At 47.8% G+C, this 25,792-nt stretch overlaps 1 protein-coding gene across 2 annotated transcripts in view; it reads right to left on the reverse strand.

Moving 5' to 3' along the window:
* Window positions 1-18,202, reverse strand: part of Nckap5l (NCK associated protein 5 like) — a 40,422-nt gene extending 22,220 nt beyond the window's left edge. For both annotated transcript variants that reach the window (XM_087899274.1, XM_087899271.1), the window contains exon 1: window positions 18,095-18,202. The gene's annotated coding sequence lies outside the window, so the exon portion shown is untranslated. The remainder of the gene's footprint in view (window positions 1-18,094) is intronic.
* Between the last annotated feature and the right edge of the window lie 7,590 nt (window positions 18,203-25,792).

Genomic DNA, 25,792 nt, shown 5'->3' on the forward strand with positions numbered 1-25,792 from the left:
GTGCCTTTGTGAAGATCAGCACTGACTACAGAAGTAGCTGTTTCTCTTCTAGCATGTGGTCCTTGGTATCAAACTCAGGTCATCAGGCTTGGTGGCAAGTGTCTTTACACACTAAACCTTCTTACTAGACCTGTTTTTACATTTACTTAGGGAGCATGCATGCACGTAGAGGTCAGAGGACAACTTCTGGGAGTCAGTTCTCTCCTTCCCCACCAAGTTTCCAGAGATCCAACTCAGGCTTAGTGTCAAATCCTTTACCAGGACAAGTCATTTTACTGCCTTAATTTTTTTATAATTTTTTTACTTATGCATATGAGTGCTCTATTAGCATGTGTGATGTGTGAATACCATTGGTTAATAAAGAATCTGTTTCAGCCAGTGGCTTGACAGAATACAGCTAGGCAGGGAAAACTAAACTGAATGCTGGGACAAAGAAGGCAGAGTCAGGGAGACAACATGTAGTCATCAAAGGGGAAAGACACAGAGCTGCCAGCTGGAACCTTGCTGGTAAGCCACAGCCACGTGGTGATACACAGATTGATAGAGATGGGTTAATTCTAGATGTAAGAGCTAACTAGCAATACACTTAAGCTATTGGCCAAATAGTGTTGTAAATAATATAGTTTCTGTGTGAATATTTCAGGTCTAAGCAGCCAGGAACAAATGAGCAGTCTTCCACTTCTCCTGTGTGCCTGAATGACAGAAGAGAGCACTGGGTCCCATTATAGATAGGAGTAGGCCATTATGTGGGTGCTGGGAATTGAACTCAGGACCTCCGGAAAGTCAGTCAGTGCTCTTTACCATTGAGCCATCTCTCCAGCCCCCACTGGCCTTATTTTTTAAGAGAATGAAATAAATATTTGAAACCCATAGTTCTAAGAAAGCACAGGAAGGTTGGCGAGAGCGTAGAGTGGGCTCTTCCCTGCTGCTTCCTGGATACACATTTCTACCCTGCCACAAGTCTAAAACCAACAGTCTGAATGAAGCCAGTGAAACTAGAGATTAAATAAATGAAAGCATAGAGTTCATACACCAACAGGCTTGAGAATCACATTTGGTTGTTTTATCTATTTCATTCTATTTTTGCAGTGCTGGTGATCAAACAAAGGGATGAGCACTCTACCAGCTGGGCTTCCGCACAGCCCCTGAGCATCACATGCTGTCCAGGGCTGAGAGGAAAGGCTCACTTTATCACTGTTACCACCACCTACAGGGGGAATGACGTCTAATCTGAGAAATTAAGCTCTATCTATCTATCTATCTATCTATCTATCTATCTATCTATCTATCTATCTATCTATCTATCCATCCATCCATCTACCTACCTACCCACCCATCTACCTATAATTTTACAGTAGCTGAGGCTGGCTTGAACTCCTAGTCCTATCCTCCCATTTCCTAGTCAAGGAATTCCGGGGAGGCACAAGCCAAGCTCAGACTGAGTCAGTTTTAAAGAAGCACTAGTAGCCGAGGACTTTAGGTCCACAGGAGAGGGAAAGGAAAGGACGGACAAACATTCCTTTGCTTACCTACTCTTCTCTGCCCAGACCAAAGGAGTCATCTTAGCTGCGCCATGGGCCCTGCCAGCTACCCACCAAGGCCTCCAGCGGGGTTGGTCTCTTCACCATTCTTTCTCCACTTTCCTCAGACTTCTGTCAGCTACCCATCCTGCATCCCCAGAGGGTAAAAAGCCAGCAGCAGGCTAATCTCTGATCTCCTGCCATGACATTTCTTCTAGTCCTATACGAATCTTCTCACCAGGCATGGTAGTGCACATCTCTAATCCCAGTGCTCCAGAGGCAGAGGCAGGAGGATCGACTGGTCTCTATGAGCTCATGGCTAGCCTGGTCTACACACTGAGTTCCAGTCCACGAGGACTACATGTCTCAAAACAAATTAACAAAGGAATTCTCCCTACCTACTCATCACCTACAGTGAGCAGTAAAAGGTGGGCCCTCTCAGACTAAGTCCCTCTCAGAGTTAAGCTGCAATGAAGACTCCCAGAAGAGAAAAGCTGCAAAGACTCAGAGACCAGAGAGACTGCCGGGAAGCAGAGAGCACCAGCTGCTTGCAGAGGGTTAAATCCTGAGGCACCCTGCTGAGCTTCCTGCAGGTTGTGCAGTGTGCTCCAAGTTCCCAGCTCTGCCAGCTGTCATTCATGCTAGGGTCAGCTTCCTCCAGGAACTGTCTGAGTCATTTCTGCTCCTGTAAGTAACCCCAATAAAACTGAGTGCTTCACCAAGTTGGGCCTTGGTGGTGTCCATACTCCGGTCTGTTGTGGGTTCTCTATCTGGGGTGGGTAGATGTGTGTGTTGTCTCTCCAGAAAAAGTTTTGTCATACAACACCAAGTTTCTTTAAAAGAGAGAGAGAGAGAGAGAGAGAGAGAGAGAGAGAGAGAGAGAGAGAGAGAGAAAGAAGGAAAGAAAGAGAAGAAACACTGCAGCAAATAACAAAACCAAAACTAAGAGCTGCTTCTCACTTGCGTATTCCTGTCCTGAGGAGCAGCATCAGCACAGCAGCAGACCCCACCGGCCTTTCCCGGTCCTCACTGCTCCTGCCCCCGTCCATACAGTCCACCCATTCACAGGTGCATGCTGGGCTCGGGGGAGCATCCTGGCATGCTCAGAGAGCACAGATGAGGGGATATCAAGCTGAAGGCCAGTCTGAGGCGAGACCGGCCTCAAAGAACATCTACGGATTACAGCAAGTACAGACAATTCAGTGGGGTTCACTCGGGTAAATACGCTCATAACATCCATTTTAGGACATCCTTTCCTTTACTCTTGCCTTTCTCCTTAGCAGCTTCCACCGGTCCAGCCCCGGGGAACCACTGTCTGTCTTCTGTCTTCATGGTTTCCTTATTCTGGACATCTTGCTTGAATGGAGTCACACAGTAAGTGGCTTGCTGTGACCACCTCCTTTCACCTGCTTTACAGTATCTTCAGAGCTCACCTGTGTGGTCAGCTTTAATGCTGTCCACCTTGTCATGGCACAGCCCCTGTTCCGTCTGTCTGTCCACCTGAGGGTGAGCACTGGCATGCCTTCACTCTTGCTTAATATGAATCAGATAATCTATGGGCACTTTTGTGTTCTCTTAGGAATCTACGGAATTGCTGGTCCATAAACCCAGGTCTAATTGTCCAAGGAAACACCTGACCGTCTTCCAAAGTAGACATTGCTCACATTTCACTGAAGGACGAGGATCGTGGCTTCTTCACAACCTCACTACTTGTTACCTGGTTTTCCTTCGTTCTTCCTTCCTTCCTTCTCTTTTGAGACAGTTCTCTGTAGTTTTAGAATCTGTCCCAGACAGCTCTGTTAAACCAGGCTGTCCTCGAACTCACAGAGATCCGTCTGTCTCCGCCTCCCGAGTGCTGGGATTAAAGTTGTGTGCCACCACTGCCTGGTATTACCTGGTTTTCTAAACCTAGTCACTCCTGACAGTGTGAATCAGTGTTTCACTGTGGTTTTGTTTTGAGAGTCTCGCTACAGCTCTGGCAGGTCTGGGACTTGCTATGTAGACCCTGGCTTTGAATTCACAAGAGATCCTCCTGCCTCTGCCTTCTGAGTGCTAGGATTAAATACGCAATCGACCATACCAGTTCTTCACTGTGGTTCTGGTTTATAATTCCCAGGTGATTTACAATGTTGGTCATTTCTGATAGGTCCCCTGCCCCGAGATTTAATTGTTTTATTTTATGTCTGGGGATGTTTTCCTGCATGTTGAGTTTGTATATCACGTGTGTGCAATGCTTGGGGAGGCCAAAAGAATCAAGTCCTCTGGAACTGGACTGGCTCGTGTGAGCCACCACGTAGGTACTGGGGACTGAATCGGGGTCCTCTGGGAGAGCAGCCAGTGACAGCCGAGCCATCTCTCCAGCTTCCCATATTTAAAGTCTTCCTTGATCCTCTGTCCATTTTCAGATTGGGTTTTCTAGACGTCAGTATTTACGTGTCCTGGAAACAAACCTTAAGATGTGCAAACACTTCACCCCATTCTGTGGGAGAACAGTTACTCCCTTGAGGGGATCTTTTTGGTCCTGGACTTGTCTCAGCTTTCCAATTCCTCATATTATTCTGTGTGCGTGTGCATGCTTGGGTGTATTTGTGTGTGTACACTTAAAAGATACAGTAGCATGCCGTTGGTTCTCTTTAGCAGGACAATTTTTAGAAGATGAAATCACAGAATTTATTCACATCCTACCAGCTTTCTTACTGCTGTCCCAGAACTCCAGAGGTCATGGCAACTCTAAATCCTGCACCGCCTTTCAGAACACTTTTGAAGGTAACTGGAGACCATCTTCCTAACTTGGGTTTGTCTGATACTTACTCTTGCTGGCCAAGCTGGCCATGTTCTGGGAGGCCTAGCAGACAGTGCCTCTCAGTGTGCAGTCATTTCAGGAGGGAGGTGCTCTCACCAGGACCTCTCAGCAAGGCGGGAGTCACCTGCAGTGTCTTTACTGCACACATAGTGACTTATTTGTACTTGGATGTGAACCCAGCAAGACAAAAGTAAAGCCTGGTTCAGTCTGGCTAAACACCTTTGATCCCAAGCCAGAGGCAGGCAGATGTCTATGAGTTTGCAGTCAGTCTGGTCTATAGTGAGTACAGAGTAGCCAAGGGTACATAGTGAGACTCTCCAAAAACTAAAAATCCAAACACAAACCAAACAAACATAAAAGTCTATATTTTCTCTCTGCAATTAACATTTCAGAAGGCAATACATTAAGATTATACAAACATCTGCTTCTCATCTCCACCTACTGATTTTAGGTTCATCAATCGGCCTTGCTTATGGGAAGTACTATGGTTCAATTTCTCCCATCCCTTGTACATTCATTAACTGGAAGTTCTTCTGTAAGGAAAAATTGTCCCTCTATCCCCAATTATTTAAATATATACTTCTATTATTGTGTATTAGTTAAGTTTTATTATTTGTTTTATAGTCCACTAGTACATCACTATTTCACTGCTCAAATTCCTGCCTGCTCCTGAGTTTCAGGCTGTCTCCAGGGCCCTTTTAGAAGCCCCCCACATCACCACACCCCTATTTTCTGGCTGGGAATATAGCTGATGGCAGAGATGCTCACTTAGTATGCACAAGGCCCTGGATTCAGTTTCCAACATTGTGAAAAACAAAAACACAAAACCAAAAGCTCTTAGCTCCTGCCCGCCTCAGTCATCCCTGCAACACTGAGAGCCGGTCATCTATATGAACACAATGCTGGGCTCTTGGGCAACTGACTCAGAGTTAAATCGGCTCTTCTGGGATTTCTTGGACTCTACACTCCAGTAAGAGATGTAACATACATATTTATGAAAACCAGCAGCATTTTTTTCTGGTTTTTCGAGACAGGGTTTCTCTGTGTAGTCCTGGCTATCCTGGAACTTGCTTTGTAGACCAGGCTGGCCTCAAACTCTCAGAGATCCACCTGCCTCTGCCTCCCGAGTGCTGGGATTAAAGGCATGTGTCACCGAGCGGTGGTGGTGTACACCTTTAATCCCAGCACTTGGGAGGCAGAAGCAGGTGGATCTCCGTGAGTTCGAGGCCAGCCTGGTTTACAAGAGCTAGTTCCAGGACAGACTCCAAAGCTACAAGGAACCCTGTCTCAAAAAAACAAAAAATAAAATAAAATAAAGGCATGTGCCGCCACCGCCCAGCTACCAGCATCATTTCTCTATCGTGACACAGAAAATAAGGTAAGGGCTGGTGAGACGCGCGTGGAGCAGACAGCGCTGGCTGAGCAGCCCTAATGAGGGGAGCTCAACTCCAGGAAACTTCATAAAGAGTGGGCCCCTGTGCATTCCAGGCTAACCAGGGGCAACCAGTGAAACCCTGTCTCAATTTCTCACCCCCTAAAAATTCAAACCTCATAAACTCATTTTTTTAAAAAAATGTTTAAACCTTTAAAAACAAGTAAAGGGTGCTGGAGAGATGGCTCAGGGGTTAAGAGTACTACTGGCTGCTTTTCCAGAGGATCTGGATTGGATTCTTAGCACCCACATGACAGCTCACATCTGTCTGTAACTCCAGTTCAGGGGATCTGACGCCCTGTTCTGTCCTCTGAGGGTACCAGGCAGTCAAGGAGTACACAAACATACAGGCAGACAAAACGCCCATACGATTGAGATAAAATGGTAACTACAAAATAGTAAAATACTTTGGAATAAACTTAACCAAGAAGATAAAAGACTTCTACACAGAAACCTATAAAACGATGAAAGAAACTGAAGAAACACAACGAAATGCAAAGACACATATGTTCACGGGCTGCACTGCTGAGATCTCCGTGCTAGTCGGCCAGGACAGATTCAAGGCAACCCCTAGCAAAACTCCAGTGATAATTTTCACAGAAACAGAAAAAAGTTTGTGTGAAACCATAAAAGACTAAACAGACAAAGCAATCTTGAGCAAAAAGAACAAAACTGGAGGCTTAACTGAAAATTCTGCTCCAAAACTACAGCAATCAAAACAGGATGGTGACGGCATTTAAAAAGAAAGAGCCCCACAGAACCCATGGGTAAGGAGTTTGGGGATTACAGTGCCTCAAACAAAAGTAAAATTAGGCAGATGGGATCATAGTAAAGTAAAAAGCTACACAACAAAATGATAGATAACTCACACAGTGGGAAAAATGCCTGCAAACCACACAATTCACAGGATTAATACCAGGAGTGTCAGGGCTGGCTATTCCTCCAGAGGGCCCGGGTTGGATTCCCAGCACCAACACAGATGCTTACAATGATCTGTAATCCCAGTTCCAGGGGATCTGACATCCTTTTCTGTCCTCTTTGGTCATCAGGTATATAGTGGCACAGACAAGACATTCAGGAAAAATACCCATAAATATATAAGAAATTAAAATGAAAAACATTTAAAATACAGAAAGAACTCAACTCAAAGTAAACAAATATGTCCTAATTTAAAAGTGGGTAAAAGTGAGCTGATGAGATGGCTCAGTGGGGAAAGGTGCTTGCCACAAAGCCTGACGACCTGAGTTCAGTCCTGAACACAAATAGACATTACAGACAAAGGACCTGAAATGGCACTTCTCAAGAGATGTATAAATAATGCTCGCAGTCACTAACCACCAGGGAAATAGAAATTGAAACACAAGGAGACATCAACTCCTATTATAATGGCTTTATGAAAACAGTGAAAGATAAGTGTTGATTAAGCTATGTAGAAGAGGGAGTATGACTGGGAGGAATAATGGAACTAGTACAGCGCTTACTGGAAGTAGAACAGAGGCCCTTCAAAATATCAAAATAGAAATACCCCGTAACCCAGCAATCCCATTGCCAGACATGAAATCACAAGTCAGAGCTGTCTGCACCCCACCCCCCGTTGACCACGCATCATGCACGATAGCCAGGCTACAGACTCAGCCTCCTACAGATAAATGACAAACCAAGAGAGACACACAAACACGCTGGAATACTATTCAGTCTTAAAAATGAAGGAGATCTTGTCATTTGCCACAAGATGAAGAATTTGGGGGCATAAGGTTAAATGAAGTAAGTCAGGTGTACAGAGATAACTACTATGTGCTCTCCTTTGTACGTGAAATTGGAAAAAGTGGACCGCATAGAATTCGGAGTAAGAAGGCAGTCCCCAGGGGCTAGGGTTTGAGGACGGTCAAGTACAAAGTGTTTGTACTGGTCAAGCTGTACCAAATTCAAGTTACTCAGGTGGCAACGCATATGCTAATTAGCTTGATTTAGTGACCCTGAAAACATACCAAGCTACCTTGCTGGGCTGGGCCTAGTGGCACAGACCTGTAATCTCAGCTACCCAGGAGGTTGAGGCAGGAGAATTTGAAGTCCAAGGCCATTCTGAACTATAGACTGAGGTTATGGCTAGCCTACCCTGGTGAGGCCCTAAAACACTTAGCTAGCAATTGTAAGGCCCAGTGCTACTACACAGCAGCAACGAAACCAAAACAACAAAAAATACATCATAAACTGGGTGGCCAGCACTCAGGAGGCAGAGGCAGGTGGATCTCTGTGAGTTCAAGGCCAGCTTGGTCTACAGGGTTCCAGGACAGGCTACAGAGGAAACTCTGTCTAGAAAAATAAAACAAAAGCAAAAAATGGTGTCTTACACCCCAAATGTACATATCTTTTATGGTTGATTTTTGTTCCCCTGTGCCGCAGAAGTGCACACATGAGAAAGGAGGCAGGAAACTGGCTGTGTGTGCAAACAGATGACTCGGTGCAGCTAGAACTGAGGACACCCAAAGTAAGTATTTTTCATGTTCTGATCTAGGGGACACTGACTCTTCTCTCGTCCCTGGGTAGGAGCCAGTATTTTTTAAGGTACTGGACATGGGGTAGGGGGACCACAGGAGTGTTTGCCGCCACTCACACATGAAGACTTGGGTTAGCATCCCCAACACATGCATACAAACCAGGCATGGCCACATCATGGCCACCTCTACCTGTGACCCCAGTACTGGGAGAGTAGAGATGTGTGGATTCCAGGAGCCCACTGGCAAGCCAGACTAGCCAACACCAATGTGTTTCAGGTTTAATGAAAGAACATGTGTCAAGGGAAGAAGACAGAAAGCGACAGACAGAAGGCCAGTGCCGTCTTCTGCCCTAGGAACATGCACCTGCACACACAACAAAGTGGGGAGGGGTGCTGGTGCTGGCTGTAACCAGACACACGCTGGGGCTTTCAGGAAGGCCAGAGGCAGAGGCCCCTGGAGGTGGCAGCAAACAATGACCACTGCCCTTAGGTGACAGTGCTGGCCGGCTGCTCAGCTGATTCAGGCTCACCTATGGTCCCAGGAAAGCTGGTCAGAGAACCTTCCAGATCCCCACACTTGACCCCAGGACCCACTCCTCTGAGCTCTGTACCTAGGTCTCTTTGTAACAGGAACGAGCTCTGAGCAGCCTTCTGCACCCAGCAGCTCCAGTGGGTCAGGCCCAGCAGTCCCCTCCTAAGCGGGCAGCTCAGACCTGGAGGGGTTAGTGCACTTCACCCACAGCTGCTCTTTCCCATCTGCCTACAAGAGAACACCTCTGGGCCTCGATGTTACTCTCTGTAAAGTGGGAGTGAGCCCTCTTCCACATCTCTCCCAGCTGGGTACAGAAGGCTGGTATCATGGAAAGGGCTGTGGACCACGAAGGATGGATGGTGTGTGTTTTGTGTGCCACTCCTGGCACCTTTGGGAACTAGCAGCTGCTTAGCAAGGCTTTCCAGGAAAGCAGTGGGGGAGGAGAGGAAGGGACTGCAGAGCCAAGAGTGTTCGCAGCCTTCTGGGGAGGGGGTGCAGGAAGTGAGGTGCTGTCTACAGAGGAAATGAGAAGCAAACACCCCTGAACTTCCCTTAAGTCTCAGGGAGGAAAAGCAGGCTTCAGCTTTAGCAGAATTGTGGGCCCAGGGTTGGGGAAACAGAAGGTACAGCCCAGGGTCGGGGAGAAAGGAAAGAGGCACTATTCGCACCATCTGGCAGAGAAGGGGGAGTCTCTGCCTCGGACACAGGGGAAGTCAAGGGCTGAGGACATCCCCACACTTGAGAAGTGGCGAGAACAGAATCACTAAGCCAGGCTGGGAAAGCCAGCACTCCAGCTCACGTGGTGCAGATCTGCGGCCTTGGCCAGCCGCCTGCTTCCAGCAGTGCCCAGCCACACAGCTCGGCACGTGCCTCCGCTCATATGAATACACACCAAGCTGGGGCAGGTCTTGCGAGTGCTTACTCTTCCAATACGTGCCTTTTCTTTAGAGTTGACACAGATTTGTAATGATTTATGGGGTACAGTGTCCCAATGCAATACATGTATACAGTGTGACAATCACATCACGTCTGCATGTGGCCTTTCTTTGTAGCCTGCCGCACAGCTGCATTTTACAAGTGTTCAGTGGCTGATGAGTGTAGACTCCCTTGTAGGAAGCTCTAAACTATCTGCTGGCTTTATGAGGGGCCTTGCATAGCTTAAAAACTCCTCAGCAGCTGGATAGGACAGGAATCCTGGCACCTGAGTGAAGATCACCATTTGGCCAATAAACCCTGACCGTCATTTGCAGTCTAGTCGGGAACCTGAGGAGGGGCCATGGCTGTCATGTCTGTAAACTACTCCCCATGAAATCCTCAGGTTCAGGGTGAGAGTATCAGGTGTCGGGGTCACTGAGAGGTGTGGTCAGGGGTGGTGTCCTTTAGGACAAAATTAGTGCCCTTATAAAAGAGGCCATGAACTCTTTTGCAACGGTGGCTCATGCCTGCAATCTCAGTACTCAGTGGGCTGAGAAAGATTACCAAAGTTCAGGTTCAAGGTCATCTTGGAATACAGTGAGATCTGTTTTGAACAAGAACAAAAACAAAACAAAGAGGCCTTAATTACAGTCTGGCCCCTCAGGCCTCTTTCATCTTTCAATGTCTAACTCCTAGGGAAACCTCTATGCTTTCCAGCACAAGAGAACACAATGAGAAGGCTTTATCGTCGAACCTGAAATCCGTCCTTTGCAAGATACTGAATATTTGCACAAGCTTGATCTTGTACTCCTCGGCCTCTAAAGTTGTCAGAATGAAATGTGTGTTGCTTGTAATACCTGAAGTTCACGTGACTTTGCTATAGCAGCCTGTAGCCAGAGGTCTGGGGAACCCCTCCAACACTCAGGGGTTGCTAACCACTAAGAGAACAGATGCACAGCGTAGGTGAAAGAGGGGGAAAGGGAATACACACTTGTGTGTTTGCTTTTGAATAAAGAAACTCTGCAGGGGCAAGCATCATGACACATGCCTGTACCACGAGCACTTGGAAAGCTGAAGCAGGACGGTCCTGTTGCCAGGTCAGGCTGGGCTAGGCTGGCTATACCGCTGAGGTCAGCGAGAGAGCTCAGTGGTAGGGGATTTGCCAAGCACACATACTGGGTTTGATCCCCAGCAAAAACAAAACAACTGGATGCTTAAGTGAGAGCCTAGTAAGGTGTTATCTATGAGAAGGAGGATGAGGATGAGAGAAGTTCTCACCGCATGCCTTTTAAAAAAACTATTGATTTTTCAACTTTGTAAAAAAAAAAGTGAAAAATAAAACTCTAGGCTGTATGTGAGGTGGTGGCACACACCTTTAATCCCAGCACTTGGAAGGCAGAGGCAGGCGGATCTCCGTGAGTTTGAGGCCAGCCTGGTCTATAGAGCAAGTTACAGGACAGCCAGGGACACTCAGAGAAATCTTGTCTCAAAGAAAAAACAAAACAAAACCCAACCAACCAACCAACCAAAATTCTAAGCTTCAAGTGTAGCATACACCTCTCATTCTATGACCCCAGTACACAGCTACCTAATACCAGCTCTAAAATACATTTTTTTAGACAGGGTCTCACTATGTAGCCCCACTATATAGGTGTTATGAGTCTGTAAGGACAAAACCTAGATGAGTCTGTTAGGACAAGTCTGGGACAAGTCCAGGAGAAGCGGCACTAGCAGACATGTGTGCAGTGATGCTAAGAGTGACGTACAGGCAGACAGGAGTGTTAATCTGGAGTGTGACGCAGGGAAGAGTGAGGTAAGGATGAGGAATAGTATAAAAAGTGAGGCAAAAAGACAAGAAGGCATTCTCAAGATGATCTGCTAGAGACTCTGTCGGAGAGGCGCCAGAGAAACTCTACAGCATCGAGAATCAATCAATCAATCAATCAATCAATCAACCGACACATTGGACCAGAGATCTTCCAAGAGCCAGAGAACAAGCTCTTGTCTGCGGATCAAGACTTGCTGATGCAGAGGTCTACGTCGAGAGCCACGAACCATCATCAGGTTGTACACCCCAGTGCCTTATTAGATAGAATATAGTAATGCTTGCCTAGGATTTAGGAATGTATATGTGCTTGTGTGACATTGCTTGTGTGATACTATATCCTTGCCTGTGATGATGATATTTGCTTCTTATTGGCTGTGACAGAACAACTGTAAGATCTTGAAGGGCCTGTACAATAAATGTAGTTCAGACAAAGCACAGAACTGCTACCCTGAGTGTCATTCACTTGCAGACCTCCAAGTGAGGCCAGAAGGCCCACTCAGTAGGGCTCACGACAATAGGCCAAGCTAGCCTCAAACTCACGGGGTGCTAGGAGTAAAGGCATGACCACCATGCCTGGCTAAAATAACTTCGGAGATGTTATAAGGAGTCCGAGGTTGGGCACTCATCTTTAATCTCAGCATTTGGGAGGCAGACACAGACAGGTCTCAAACTCAAGGCCAGCGTCGCCTTGAAGAGTTACAGGACAGCCAGGGCTACGCAGAGGGACCCTGTCTCAAGGAGTCTGCGGATGTAGAAGGGGAGAATAACCCTTGCCTGGGACACGTCCTTACAGCCCTGGGTCCAGTCACCAGCACCCCAGAAATAAAACACACACAGGTGGAGAGTGGCTCACACTTGGACTCCACTGCTTGGGAGGCTGAAGAAAGACTACAAATTTGAAGTCATTCCGGGTAACACAGTGAGTTCCAGGAGGCCAGCCTCAGCCACAGAGTGAGCCTCTGTTTAAAAAGATAAAATAAAAACCAATTTAAAAAAAAAAACAAAAACTGCTTGCCCAAGTGTCCTTTTGAAACAGAGTCTTGCTAGCATCCCAGGCCCGTACCATCATTATGGGCTAACCAAGTTTGTGCTAAAGCTTCTCCCAGCTGTTCCCACCTACAGTCCTGCACGAAGAAACAGAGGAAACATCCCAGGAGCAGGAGAGGCAGCCTGGCCAGGTGTGTGTGTGTGTGTGTGTGTGTGTGTGTGTATTTTCTGACTATGGGTACCAACGCCTTGGCTCCCTTCTTCCCCAGGATAAGAGGAGGCTTCTGTATCCCTGGTCTGTGGTGTGGGCACGGCAGCACTACTGAAACTGGCGAGAGCCACTTCTACCAGAGTGAGAGAGAGCTGTGTGCCATCTAGACTGGCAGTTCTCACAGGGGTCCAGACTCCTGTGAGGGGAGAGGTCAAATATATCAGATATTTACATTACAATTCATTACAGTAGCAAAATTATAATTATGAAGTAGCAACAAAAATTATTTTGTGGTTGGGGGTCATCACAACTGTATTAAAGGGTCACAGCATTAGGAAGGTTGAGAACCACTGGTCTTGACCCTTAGGAAGGAGCAAAGTCTAGCCAGATAGCAGGAGAAGCGGATCACCCTCCAGTCTATACAGAACTTGGGGGCCAAGAGGTCGGAGGTTGGTCCAGGGGAGACTTTTGAGTCAGGTGGGAATAAGATAGGCAAGTGACTTCTGGAAATGTCCAGAGCTGCTGTGGACAGTTTCTAGAGAGATGTATCAAGAGATCCCTGCACAAAAGGACCAATTACAGCCCCTGTATCAATCCAGCTGGTGTAAAGTGAATCCATCTTTGGGAACTTTGTCCCTGAGGACCCCAGGACCACACCCCAGGAGTTCCAGGGTCTATCACAGCTTCCCCCTGGGGGTCAGAAGCAAATTTAGGCTGAGATGGAAGAAATGCAGCTCAGGCCCTGCAGGCGACAGTACAAACACCAGTGCGGAACAACCCTCCTTTTAAGAGAGCTGTTAAAAACAGACACACAAACAAACAAACAACCACAGTGTTTGACATGGAACCCAGGGCTTTTGGAGCTCTCTCCTACAGAGTTATACCCCTGACCCTGTAAGTTTTGTTCCTTAAATAAGAAGCTTAGCTGAGTGTTACTAAGCTCCCGGAGCTCAAGGACCAGCACAAGGTTCAGGATGCTGTGCCTGACTAGGTTCTTCCAGGCACCTACTGGGTTTTTAGAAATCAGTAATAACAGCAATGATAATTCACCTTAATAACAGCCTGCCCCCCTCAGACCTCTTTCATCTGCGTAACTCCCAGAGCTGAGAAAAACGGTAATTACGGAGCAGGGCCACACCCCAATGATGATGTGTTATTAATTTAGAAGTCCTGCTGGGAAACTGAGGCCCAGGGAGAAGGATCTTGCTCCAGTTGGGCTAAGAGCCCCAGTACTGAGTTGCTGGGCAGTTGGGAACTGGAGGTGCCAGCTCCACTCCTGCAGTTTTGAGAAGATGTCTAGCGAAGTGCATTTACTCCACATGTGGGTGGCGAAGAAGGTGCAGACAGACCCGGATATGTGTCCAGGACAGGGCGGGCAGCCCTGGCAGGGAACTAAGAGCCTTTGTCTTTGAGTCCCTGCTCTGCTCTCCTGGAGTCCAGGGAAGCAGGCCAACAGCTGCCTGAGCCATCCCTAGACGAGGGGTCACAGGATAAGAAAGGGCCGGAGTTCCATAATTGCACATCACAAACACAGTACAAGAAGAGGCAATGAAGTGTCAGGGGGTGGGGCAACTGGCAGCAGGGTGTGGGAACCTAAGCAAGAGCAAGTCAAGAAGTGAGGAGTCTAGTTCAGAACCTGGCATCTGCAAGGCCCTGGGTTCAATCCTTAGCACAGGGGAAAAATGTCACTGAGAAACTGTTTTTTGGGACCGAGTTCATCGTTGTAGCGCCCACCCACCTTTGGCGATGGTCTTCTTCTCACAGAAAGTGGGACGTGGCAGAGGGTGCCCCTGCCAGCCTGACACTCAGGAGGGCGGGTGGAAACCCACAGCAGAGCTTTCCAACTTGTACCCAAGGAGGGAAGCAGCAAAAATTCAAACTAAGACAGCAGATAACAAGATTCCACAGCTATGCTCAGAGCCTACTGTGAGTCTAGCGCCATGCTGATGCTGGAAACAAAAGCAGCTCACGGGGAACCAGAACCACGGCAGGAAGCCATCCATGATCTAGTCTTCTGCTGCTCCAGTGTTTCTCCAACCAGTTAGAAAGCTGACCAAAGCACTCGGGGAAGCCTAGGCTAACACTCTAAATTGTTGAGTTCAAGAACTCGCTTTCTTTGACTTAAGCATAACCAGTTCTCTCATGAATGAGAGACTATGGCAGAAAACCATGTAAACCAGAGGCCGGAGGCTTGAATCCCACCTTGGGCACTCACTGCCCCATGAATCACTTCCTCTCTGTCAGTCTCCCCGTTTGGGGTGGGGGTGTTGAGACAGGGTCTTACTATGCAGCTCTGGATGTCCTGGAACTCATGGTAGACCAGGCTGGCCTCGAACTCACAGAGTTCCGCATGCCTCTACCTCCCGAGTGCTGGGATTAAAGGTCATGGGCCACCATACCCAGCTCTGTTTCCCCATTTTTAACTTGAAGGTGGGCCTCGGATTAGATTTTTCTCTCGGATTCCTTCCAGCCTGTGGAGGCTCTACATTGTTTTGATGTGGTGGCAGATCTCAGGTTGATTTACATAAATTTGCATGTTCAATCAAAAAACTCCAAACTCCAAGTATAGAAAATCCAATCACTCTATTAGTGCAGCCAGACAGGCTGGAGGGGCTGCCAGGTTCAGGAGAGCGTTGTCAAAGCAGAGAGTGATAGGGGCTCCGGGGAGGGGCTGAGGGAAGCCGGCGTGAAAAGGGCACCTGTCCTGAGAGAGAGCAGCACCAGCGAGCGCCCTGGTGACTCAGGTCTGCACGCCAGGGCCCCTCACCCCTCACTCAGGCTGCTGTCCTTTCCCCTCCACAGGGCCCGGGCTGACCCGCCTCACAGCCATTCCTCAAAATGGGATTGCCGCTTCTGCCTAGCAACAGCTGCATCCTTCAGTCTGATAGGAACTCTACCAGTAACTGCTTCTGGGAAACTGACCTCCCTGGGAGTTTCCATTATCCATTTCAAGGGCTTCACAACAACGAGGGTTTTAACCTACAAACCTTCAGTAGAAGCTTACTCACCTAGGGTAGTGGGGCTGAGGCTAGAGGGCTCCCCAAGCCCAGGACAGGGGACAGAGTAAACGACAATGCAAGAGACTGTGCCTCACAGCCCAGGGCCTCTTTAAGCACCACAATCTCCAACAATATTCCCCATCACCTGGGAGACCAAGGATGAAAATAAACAAGAACATGAAGCCTTCTGGCTCTTAGGCTGGAAAGCAAGTCCTAACCTGGAGTACCAGCGTCCTGAGAGAGCCCTACCTCAAAGAGGTAAGGGGGCTGGGAAAAACAGGGCTGTGGCTGCGTCTCCTTGCTGCTTGGGAGCTGGGCTGAGCACAGAGGCGCAGTGTGTAGAGCCAGCAGGTAGGATGGGCAGCAGCGATGGGGCCCTCCTTGCCCTCTTCCCACAAGAGGGTGGATGAATGTGCTGGGCTCCCTGGCTCAGATCCTAAGACAAGTCCCAACAGCTGAGATGCAAACTGTCTCCTGGGAATCTGCCTACCCCACTGGCCCTTGGCTGCCTCCTCCTCTCCCTCAACCCCTCCCCAAAGATCCAACTCAAAGTCTGGCCCAGTCATGGTGTCTCACCTTGATGGGTGGGCCGAACCTGAGCCAGCAGGAGTTCATATCCCAAGGCGGCAGGGTGAGCAGAAAAGCACTATTTACAGGCAGAACAGGGTTCTGTTCTCTCAATCCTAAAATCCAATCCTGACACACCGTGGCCCAGCATTTTAGCTCTCTTAATGGAGTCACCCTGCTGGAGGCCCTCTCTCCCCTCTCCAGGGATTTTTAGATCTTTCTGGCCCTACTGCTGAGTTCTGAAGATGAAGGAAACTGAGCCCCAGAGAAGCAAACTATCTTGCTCAAGGTCAGAGCAGGCTGGAAGCGCAGGGCCCAAAGCACAGGGCCAAAGGGCCATCTTGACAGCTGACAGCAACCCAGTGCCCACACACAACCTTCTCTGCCTCCTTCTCTGCAGCCTGGGCCAGCAGCCTCCCTGTCTGGGCTTTACTCTCCCAAAAGGCTGGAGCTGGTGGTGGATACTATAAAGTCAAAGACACCTTAGGAACAGACCACAGGCGCTGGAAGCAAAACCAAACAATCTCTATGAGGATCCCTCTCTTGACAAAAACGCTCCTGGTTTCTCTGGAGCAAGAAACTCCATTCATCTCACACTGGACTTGGGGTTCAAAAATCTGAGAGCCAGGCTCTCAGGTCAGAACTGGGGGGAGTTGTCTGTAAGATGAAAGAGGGTCTACAACAAAGCAGTTGTGCAATGTTCACTTCCCTTCAAAGGACTGGGCACACAATAGTTAGACAGATTCTTTCTCCATGGTTCCTCAAACCAGTTCTGGTCCCCGGCCTCTGTCTCCAACCACTTCCTCTGGCTGACAATTGTGTAGAAGCAGACCCGCTGGAGAAGGGAAGAGTGGGTTCGTGGACAGGGGAATAAGAGATTGCCTTTAAAGCTAAGGAAGCCCTCCAGCCTAAAACCACTGGCTCCTGAGGAGGGTCTTTAAAAGGCAGCTGTTGGGCAGACTGGGTGGCGAAGCCCTTTGGAAAGCCAGACCTATGGGGAGGTGAAGGCCTTCTGCGCCCTTGGGACAGTGCCAAGGCTAGGGAGACAAGAGGGGCCTTCTGTCCAGAATGTAAAGAGAGAGTTGGGGTCCCAAGAGCCGCTTTCCCGGAATATCAGGCACTAACAAATTCTCTGCATTTTTTTAGCACCCCAGCCAAAACCCAGAAAGCCTTTTCTGTTGGGGCTGCCCTGTCCCTACTCCAGCCCAGCCATTCTCTCCCGTCAGCTCTATTCAGCAGGCCCTCAGAGCCTCAATAGGGTTGTTCCCAAGAAGACCCGGTCACTCCGCCTTTCCCCGCCTTCCCCACGCCCTACAGCCCAGGGCCACAGGGACTGGAAGGAGTACGAAGGGGTGCCCCAGGCTCCAGTCTACGCCTGCGCTTTGGGGAGAGCCCCCTCCCTCTGCAACCCAGCACCGCTAAACAGTACCGGGACCGTGGGATGCCGGCAGGGTGGGATGTGCAGTGGGGGCAAGGTCAGTGCTTTCAAAGAGGGAGGGAGACCCGCCACCGGAACATCCCCCACTCCCGAAAGTTTCCCTTCCGGGGCCACCGAGTGTGCGCGAGGATGGCGCTAGGGGCGGGAGGGGGTGGGGTGGGGGTGGACAAAGTCACAACAGGACCCCTCCTGGGAGAGTGCGGCGGGAGGGACTGGCAGGCGACGAGGTGTGGGCCGGAAGCCTCGCTGCCCCTTCAAGCCTAAACTGCCACGAGAGCCTTTCACTCCACACTCCCCGGCCCCCGCCCAGGGCGTACGGCCCCCCACCTCACAGCCCGTTAAATGCCAAATAGGCCTGAACTCACCGAGATCAGGTGCTGTGCTGGGCAGGCCTGGTCCGCCGGGTCCATGGCCGCATCTCGGGTGGGGGGGGCAGAGAAAGGGGGGTACCGGAGCCGCCTCTTGATGTCAAGGCTTTAAAGGGGCCAATGAGCCCCGCCCCTCGCCTAGGCCCCGCCCCCTCCTCCCGCATAGCCAATCCAAGCTCAGCCTGGGTGCGCGCCCCTCCCAGCTCTGTCCAGATGTTCCCAGGACGAGAGCTAAGTCTGCCCGGCCGGCGCGCGCCGCTTCCGCCCGCCCGCGCCGGTGGGAAGGGCCTCCCCTCCCCCTCTGCGGAGAAACAGTCCTCGCCTGGCCGGAGCTGACCTGCCAGACCTTCCCAGCGCCAGGGTTAGGGATGCCAGGCTCGACCGAGTGGGGCTGGAAAGGGGATATTTAGAACAGAGAGAACTAAGTAGGTTCCCGCGGGCCCACGGGCATGCGCGTCTGCTTCTGTGGGTCTGGGCGTGCACGTGTATGTGGTTGAGAGCGTGTTTGTAATTTGCCTTCCTGCTTACGTGTTGGGTGTAAATCTATGGGAAGAATCCTGAGTGTCTCCTTGGCCTCAAATGCTCCCGTCGCTCCCTTCTCTAGGTCGGGGTCTTCCTAGATACCCAGAAACTGGGTGAGGAACAGTCAGCATTTGTAGAAAGCAGTGCAGGTTTAAGAGGCCAGGCAGACCCGGGCGTGATTGCTCACGCTTTTTAATCCTCACACTGAGAAGCAGAGGCGGGCAGATCTCTAGTGCAGAAAAGGATATAACCTTGATTTTTAGCCACTTTCTATCGGGGAAGAGGGAAGTGCAGTTCAAACCGTTGGAGTAGAGAAAGCAAGCTAACTAACTCACTCAGGCCTTTGCATCCTAAAAGCTCAGTACCACTCTCACTGGTCTATTGGTTACGTCTTTGAGGCACGGCCTCTATATAACCCTGGCTAACCAAGAACTCACAATACAGGCCAGGCTGACCCCAAACTTCCCATGATCCTATAGCTTCTGCCACCATTTTGGTCCTTAAAAGCTTTCTTTTTATTCTGTGAATAATTTATAGCCTTCACAACCTGCCCTGTACTGACTGACCTGGATTTGCAGGTTCTGAACTATATCACACATTGGACACAATGTATATTTTACTAAAATTGCTTCTGTTGTAGGTGTACAGGATTAGTCTTAAAGTGGAATGAGTCAAGTAAAAGAACATAAACCATAAGGGAACATAAGGTTGGCTGGGATTAATCTAAGAGTTCCTTTCTGAAGAAGGCCTCTTACATAAAGTGGGATTCTGAAGACAGAGACCTGGAGCAAGATCTAGGCAGGACGCCGGGCGGTGGTGGCGCACGCCTTTAATCCCACTCGGGAGGCAGAGGCAGGCGAATCCCTGTGAGTTCAAGGCCAGCCTGGTCTACAAGAGCTAGTTCCAGGACAGACACCAAAAAAAAGTACAGAGAAACCCTGTCTCGAAAAATCAAAAAAAAAAAAATCTAGGCAGGACAACAGAGTGGTAAAAAGCTAATTACCGGCCTGGGATAGCAAGCGAATGGGTAGGGAGTGGGGAAAGTTACCGCAAGAAGTTTTGTATGGAAATATACATATATTTTCGTTCTAAATATAGAACGAACCTATGGATAAAGGAGTTGTTTTGGATTTAAAAACAGAAACAAACAAACAAGGGCCTCACTGTGTAACCCAGGCTGACTTCAAGCACTCTGTCTTCTGGGTATTAGGACTGCAGGTGTGCCACCATGCCCAGAGGTTTACACACATCAAGCAAGCACTCTATCATGGAGCCAAATTCATGGCCTTCCATTCCCTTTTCTTCATATTTCTTGATGCTCAATTATGGCATTTTTGAAATACTAAAGGAATGATTAATCCTTGCTCAATCACTCAATGTTTATTGAATAGGGATCAATGGGCTAATCCTGGAGAATAACAAAAATTAGACACAGTTCTTCCCTCAACAGGCTTTAAAGTCCGATAGGAATGATGTGTCTGTTGCATTCCTGTGCCTTGGGATGGGAATCTTAAGTCTGCCAGGCATTTTCTAACTGTTTTTGAATGTCTGCAAGTGACTGAATTTTTGGAAGCAAACAACATCTAGATTTTTAAAATTCGCATGTTTACCCTTATTTAGTAGACACAGGCAGAACGTTTGCATGTCCTTACCGTCCTTACAGGCTCTCACACACCTTATATTTTGTCTATCATATTTTGGCAAACTTTATTCATCCTTAAAGACAAGATGTGAAACTGTAGCAATGTTCCATCATTATTTTCTTTAATGAGGCTTACTAAATTTTGATTCAGTTTTATTAATCAGTTTATTAAAACTTTGAAGCCCCAAAGTTGGTTCTCCATTGTTATTATACATCAGCAATCACTTCCTTTCCTTGTTTGTAATAAGACAAGCTAGACTTCTTGGGTGTCTGGCGCTGTAGGCTGCTGTTTACAAACCCGTGTGATGGTGTGGCATAACTATGTTTATAGTAATGATGACCTCGGAGAGCCACGCCCTCTCTGCTCACGCCAGCATTTCAATTGCGCACTCTCGCTGTTTTTTAAAGATTTATTTACTTTTTGAGAATGGGTGTTTTGCCTGCATAGAAATCTGTGCGCCAATTGAGTGCTTGGTGCCCACAGACGTCAGACGAGGACATCAGATCCCCTGGAACTGAGTTATGGATGATGTGAGCCGCCTTGTGAGGGCTGAGACTTAACCTTGGTCCTCTGCAAGAAGAAGTACTCATAAGAACACAGCACTGAGCTGTGTTCCCATAGTCATGCTTTAATACTGTATGGTCGGCCATCAGAGGTTGACATCGTCACTCTACTGTTGTGGCGCCAGTCGATAAGAGGATGTGGTCAGGTTGCTAACTGGCTTCTTAGAACACCTTACCTACCTATTCTTCAAGTTGGATCAACTCCAGGACACAGTCTAGATGTTACTACTGCCTACTAAGAGGAAGAAAGGAGCTGGTTAGTGTTTGGCTCATTTTCTCAATAAGAATACTTTGAAATCTCTCGCCTGCAAGATATGATGGATCTGCTCGCATCCTGGAACTCCTTTTTTTGAGTTGGACCCCATGATCCAGGCCTGTAGTTGTAGCTACTTGGGAAGATCACAAGTTCAAAGCCTGCCTGAGCTACAGTGATTTCAAAGGCCAGTTTAGGCAACTAAATGGGACCCCCATCTCAAAATAAAAGGTAATTATAGGGCCAGGGATATATAGGTCAGTGGTAGGGTACTTGCCTGGTATGTGTGAGGTCCTGGGTTCAGTCCCCCAAATTTTTGCTGAGACTTTTTTTTCTATGCTGGGCACCGTGCATATGGTGTTAGGCTCAGCAGCAGGGATGATTTTGGGAAAGTGAGCTGTGTGAGAACCGTACTTAGCCCTAAGAATGCAGCCGAGCCTTTGAATGCTTCTAAATGAGGCTGGGGTAGAGCTGGCGGGAAGATAATTAGATCTGTATGTTGTATCTTGTTTTTCTTTTTTGAGAAAGGGTCTCACTGTGTACGTATCTCTGGTTGGCCTGGAACTCCCTCTGTAGCGAAGGCTGGCCTCAAACTCAGAAAAAAGCTGTCTGTTTCTGCCTCCTGAGTGCTGGGATCAAAGATGTGCCACCAAACCTGGCTTCAGACTTGCATTTTGATTTCTATGCTTCTTTCTTTCTCCCCCCTCCTTTTTTTTTTTTTGACAGGGTTTCCTTGTGTCTTTGGTATCTGTCCTGGAACTAGCTCTTATAGACCAGACTGGACTCAAACTCTCAGAGATCTGCCTGCCTCTACCTCCTGAGCGCTGGTATTAAAGGTGTGCACCATTACTGCCCAGCCGGTTTGTATTTTGGAAAAAGCACTATGGCCACAGTGTAGACAGAGGTAAGACTGAAGTCAGGGCTACCGGACAGAAAGCATTTATAACAACCGGGGAGAAAAATAAGAAGTGATGTGGTCTGGGGTAGGCAAGTAAGACAAGTGATGGCTTAAAGTGAACGTGATGGCACATCTTTATCGCAGTTCTCAGGAAGTCGAGGCTCGTGGATCTCTGGGAGTTCAAGGTCAGTTTGGTCTACAAATGGAGTTTCAGGACAGCCAGGGCTTCATAACAGAGAGACCATGTCTCAAAAAAAAAAAAAAAACAAAGAAAATGAAATACATAGCAATAGAGTCATTGGACTTTGCAATTGGAAGTGTAAGGAAGCGAGAGGAGGCCGAGACCTTTAAACGAGGTACTTTGCACACAGTAGGACCACATACTGAAATAAAAGATGCTGGAGAAAGAAGGTTTGGGAGATGACATGCTTACTTCCAAACAGGTTGATACTGAGATGCCTGGAAGACATCTAACTGGAGAGCACTTCCTTCCCAGCTGCTGCTGTTCCTCAGGAGAGGCTACAGATGAGCTACACATGAACCTCAATCTTTAGGACAGTGCAAGTTCCCAGAGACAGTGTTTTCTATGTGTGCCATGACCTGAAAAGATTAGGGTGCTAGAACTTATTTCTATATAAGACAAAAGCAGAAGAGAGACTGGGAGAAAGGAGGCTAGCTGGAATCGGGGGAAGACTGGTGTGGAAGGGTGAGTAGTCAGAATACATGCATCTTATGATATCCAGCATCATGTACAACGGACATATTCCAGCAGGGGAAAGGAAGTTGGGGGGTGGGTCTGGGCAGATGGTTCAGAGGTTAAGAGCACTAGCTCCTCTTTTAGAGGACCAGGGTTTGATTCCCAGCAGGACCCACAACTATCTGTAACCCTAGTTTCAGGGGATCTGACATTCTCTTCTGGCCCAGCAGGCACCAGGCAGGCATTTAGTGCACAGACACACATGAAGGCCAAACACCTTCATACACATAAAAAAATAAAAAAATAAAGAATGAGAAGTGATAATGTTGGCTTTGGATAAATAATTTTGAAGCTCAAGAGAGGATTTGGACTAAAGAAATCTATGAGTCATTAAAACTGGGGGCGCCTGAAGCTACAAGGAAGAGAAAATTATGCAGGAGGCGAGGGGGTACTGTAACAGAACCCCTAGGAATGCCAGCATTAGACAGGGGTCTCCAGAGGAGAAAGAAAATCAGAGGAATTTCATCACCAGCGTTCAAGCCAGATGTCCAAGGACCAACTAATTTCCAGTGCTTCAGAGGTTGGGTCAGGACAGATATATTCTTGTTGACTTTAGCCACACATCACTGGAGACCGGCAAAACCAGATTTTGAACGATTGAGAAAGAAAGGCATACATAGTCAGTAATGGAGACAGGAAGTGTTTAAATCTTGCAGGCATCTTGGCTGCGAGGGAAAAAACTAGGCAGATATAGATGAACATGAACGAGGCAATCGGATATCCGTGAGAGTTGTTTAGTCAGTTTTAGGAAGGCATTGCTTAATTTAGAAAATTATTTAAATTTAATCTTTTAAAAGTATATGAGTGCAGGACCAGGGAGATGGGGCAGTCAGTAAAGTGCCTGCCACACACACGTGAGAACCTCAGTGAAGACCATCAGCCTCACACAGAAGAGCATGGTATGGTGGTGCACATCTGTAACACAGCAATGTGGAGGGATGGGCCCCTGCAGCTGGCTGACCAGCCACCTGGTCAACTAGTGTGTTCCAGGATCAATGACAGCCTTTGTTTCAAAAAATAAGATGGAGTGATCAAGGAAGACACTTGATGTCAATCTCTTCCACCATAAGCATGTGTGTGCACGTGTGCGTGTGCATACACACACACACACACACACACAAACACACATTTATGTGTGTCACCCCACATAACTCACACTTACACCACACATACACAGTGCATTACAGGAACTGGGTCTCTGTCAGTGCAGGTATGAAGACCTGAGTTTGGAGTCCCCAGCGCCCACATAAAAAGTTGGCTGAGTGAGGCAGCTTGTGTCTGTAATCCTGGTTCTGGGGAAGCAGAGGCAGGGACAGGCACAGGAGGACCCCTGGGTCTTGCTGGTCAGCTAGTCTAGCTAATCAGTGGGCTCCAGGCTCAGTGAGAAACTCTATCCAAAAAGCTAAAGGCCAGCAAGATGATTTAGCAGATAAATGCCACTGTCATGCAGGCCTGGTGACCTGAGTTTGGTCCCAGGAACCACAGTGGAAGGAGAGATCAACTTCTGAGTTGTCCTTTGACATCTGCATCTGCACACACACACTGCATTTCCACACACGCTCACACACTGCATTCACATACAGATGCTGCATTTACACACAGTGCATTTACACATGTGTACACACACACACACATACACTACATTCTCACACACACTGCCTTCATACACACACACTGTATGCAATAATAAATTAAAAATAAGGTGAAGTGCTGGGTGGTGGTGGCACATGCATTTAATCCCAGCACTCGGGAGGCAGAGGCAGGCAGATCTCTGTGAGTTTGAGGCCAGCCTGAGCTGTGGGAGCACATTCCACTCCTTCAGCCAATAGCCTTTAAGAAACCAGTCCATTTGGGTGTGGTCTCTGATACTCTGAAAACAGTTGTAAAGCATGTACTTACTCTCTTGCTTCCAGCTGCCGCTTCCGGCTGCTAGACTCTGTTCCTGTTAGCGCAGAGGACTGTTATCTAGGACAGTGATCTGTAAGTTTTTCCCTTAAATAAATAACCCTAAAAAATAAATAAATAACCCTTTTATTATTCATAATTCTGAATTGGTGTGGGATTATTTTGTGACTTCCTTCATCAAGCCTGGTCTACGAGAGCTAGTTCCAGGACAGGCTCCAAAGCTACAGAGAAACCTTGTCTTGAAAAACAAAATAAATAAATAAATAAATAATAAGGTGAAGTGATTGAAGAAGACATCCAACATCAGCTTCTGACTTTGTGTGCATGTACATGCCCACATATATATACACACACACACAGTAAAAATGAGTGCATATATTTTAAAACAAAAACACTTGCAATCTTTTGGTTACATTTTCCATCTCCAGCAATGAGCCATTTTATCCTTTCCTTGATTCTTTAAGATGACTAAACCTGCTTATGTGGGTGTTTTGATTTTTTTTACTGAATGTATATATTCTTTTCAATTTTTTCTTACATTTATTTGTTTATTGTCATGGAGTGATCACTCCATGACACTATGGTGATATTTTGTTTGTGATCTAACAAATAAAGCTTGCCTGAAGATCAGAGTGCAGAGCTAAGTCACTAATTAACCATAGAGGCCACGCAGTGGTGGCACACACCTTTAATCCCAGAACTCTGTGATTTCAAGGCACCCTGAGCTACATGACTGAAACACAAAGGTGGGCCCAGCACTTGGGAGTTACATGCCTTTAATCCCAACACTAAGGAGTTGAAGACAGGAGTGATATGGCTGGGCAGAGAGAGGAATATAAGGCAGAGGGGACAGGAGCTAAAGGTAGTCTGTGGATTCAGTGTGAGCAGACAATCTGAGGTTTCGCAGAAACAGAAGTCTGAGGATTTGTAGAGTCAGGAATGCTCCTTCAGTCTAAGGAGTCAATAAAGGTAAAAGGTCTCTCTAGCGGCTGACTGCTCTGCTTCTCTGATCGTTCAGCTTTCACCCCTAACATCTGACTCCAAGTTTTCATTATTAAGAACAGTTAGAATTCATGCCACAGAGGATACATGCCACTGTGTGTGTGGCCATCGGGACAACTTCCAGAAATTAGCTGTCTCTTGTTGGTTCTGGG

This window comes from Myodes glareolus, chromosome 19 (genome assembly GCF_982192425.1).
Source record: "Myodes glareolus chromosome 19, mMyoGla1.1, whole genome shotgun sequence".
Taxonomy (NCBI): domain Eukaryota; kingdom Metazoa; phylum Chordata; class Mammalia; order Rodentia; family Cricetidae; genus Myodes; species Myodes glareolus.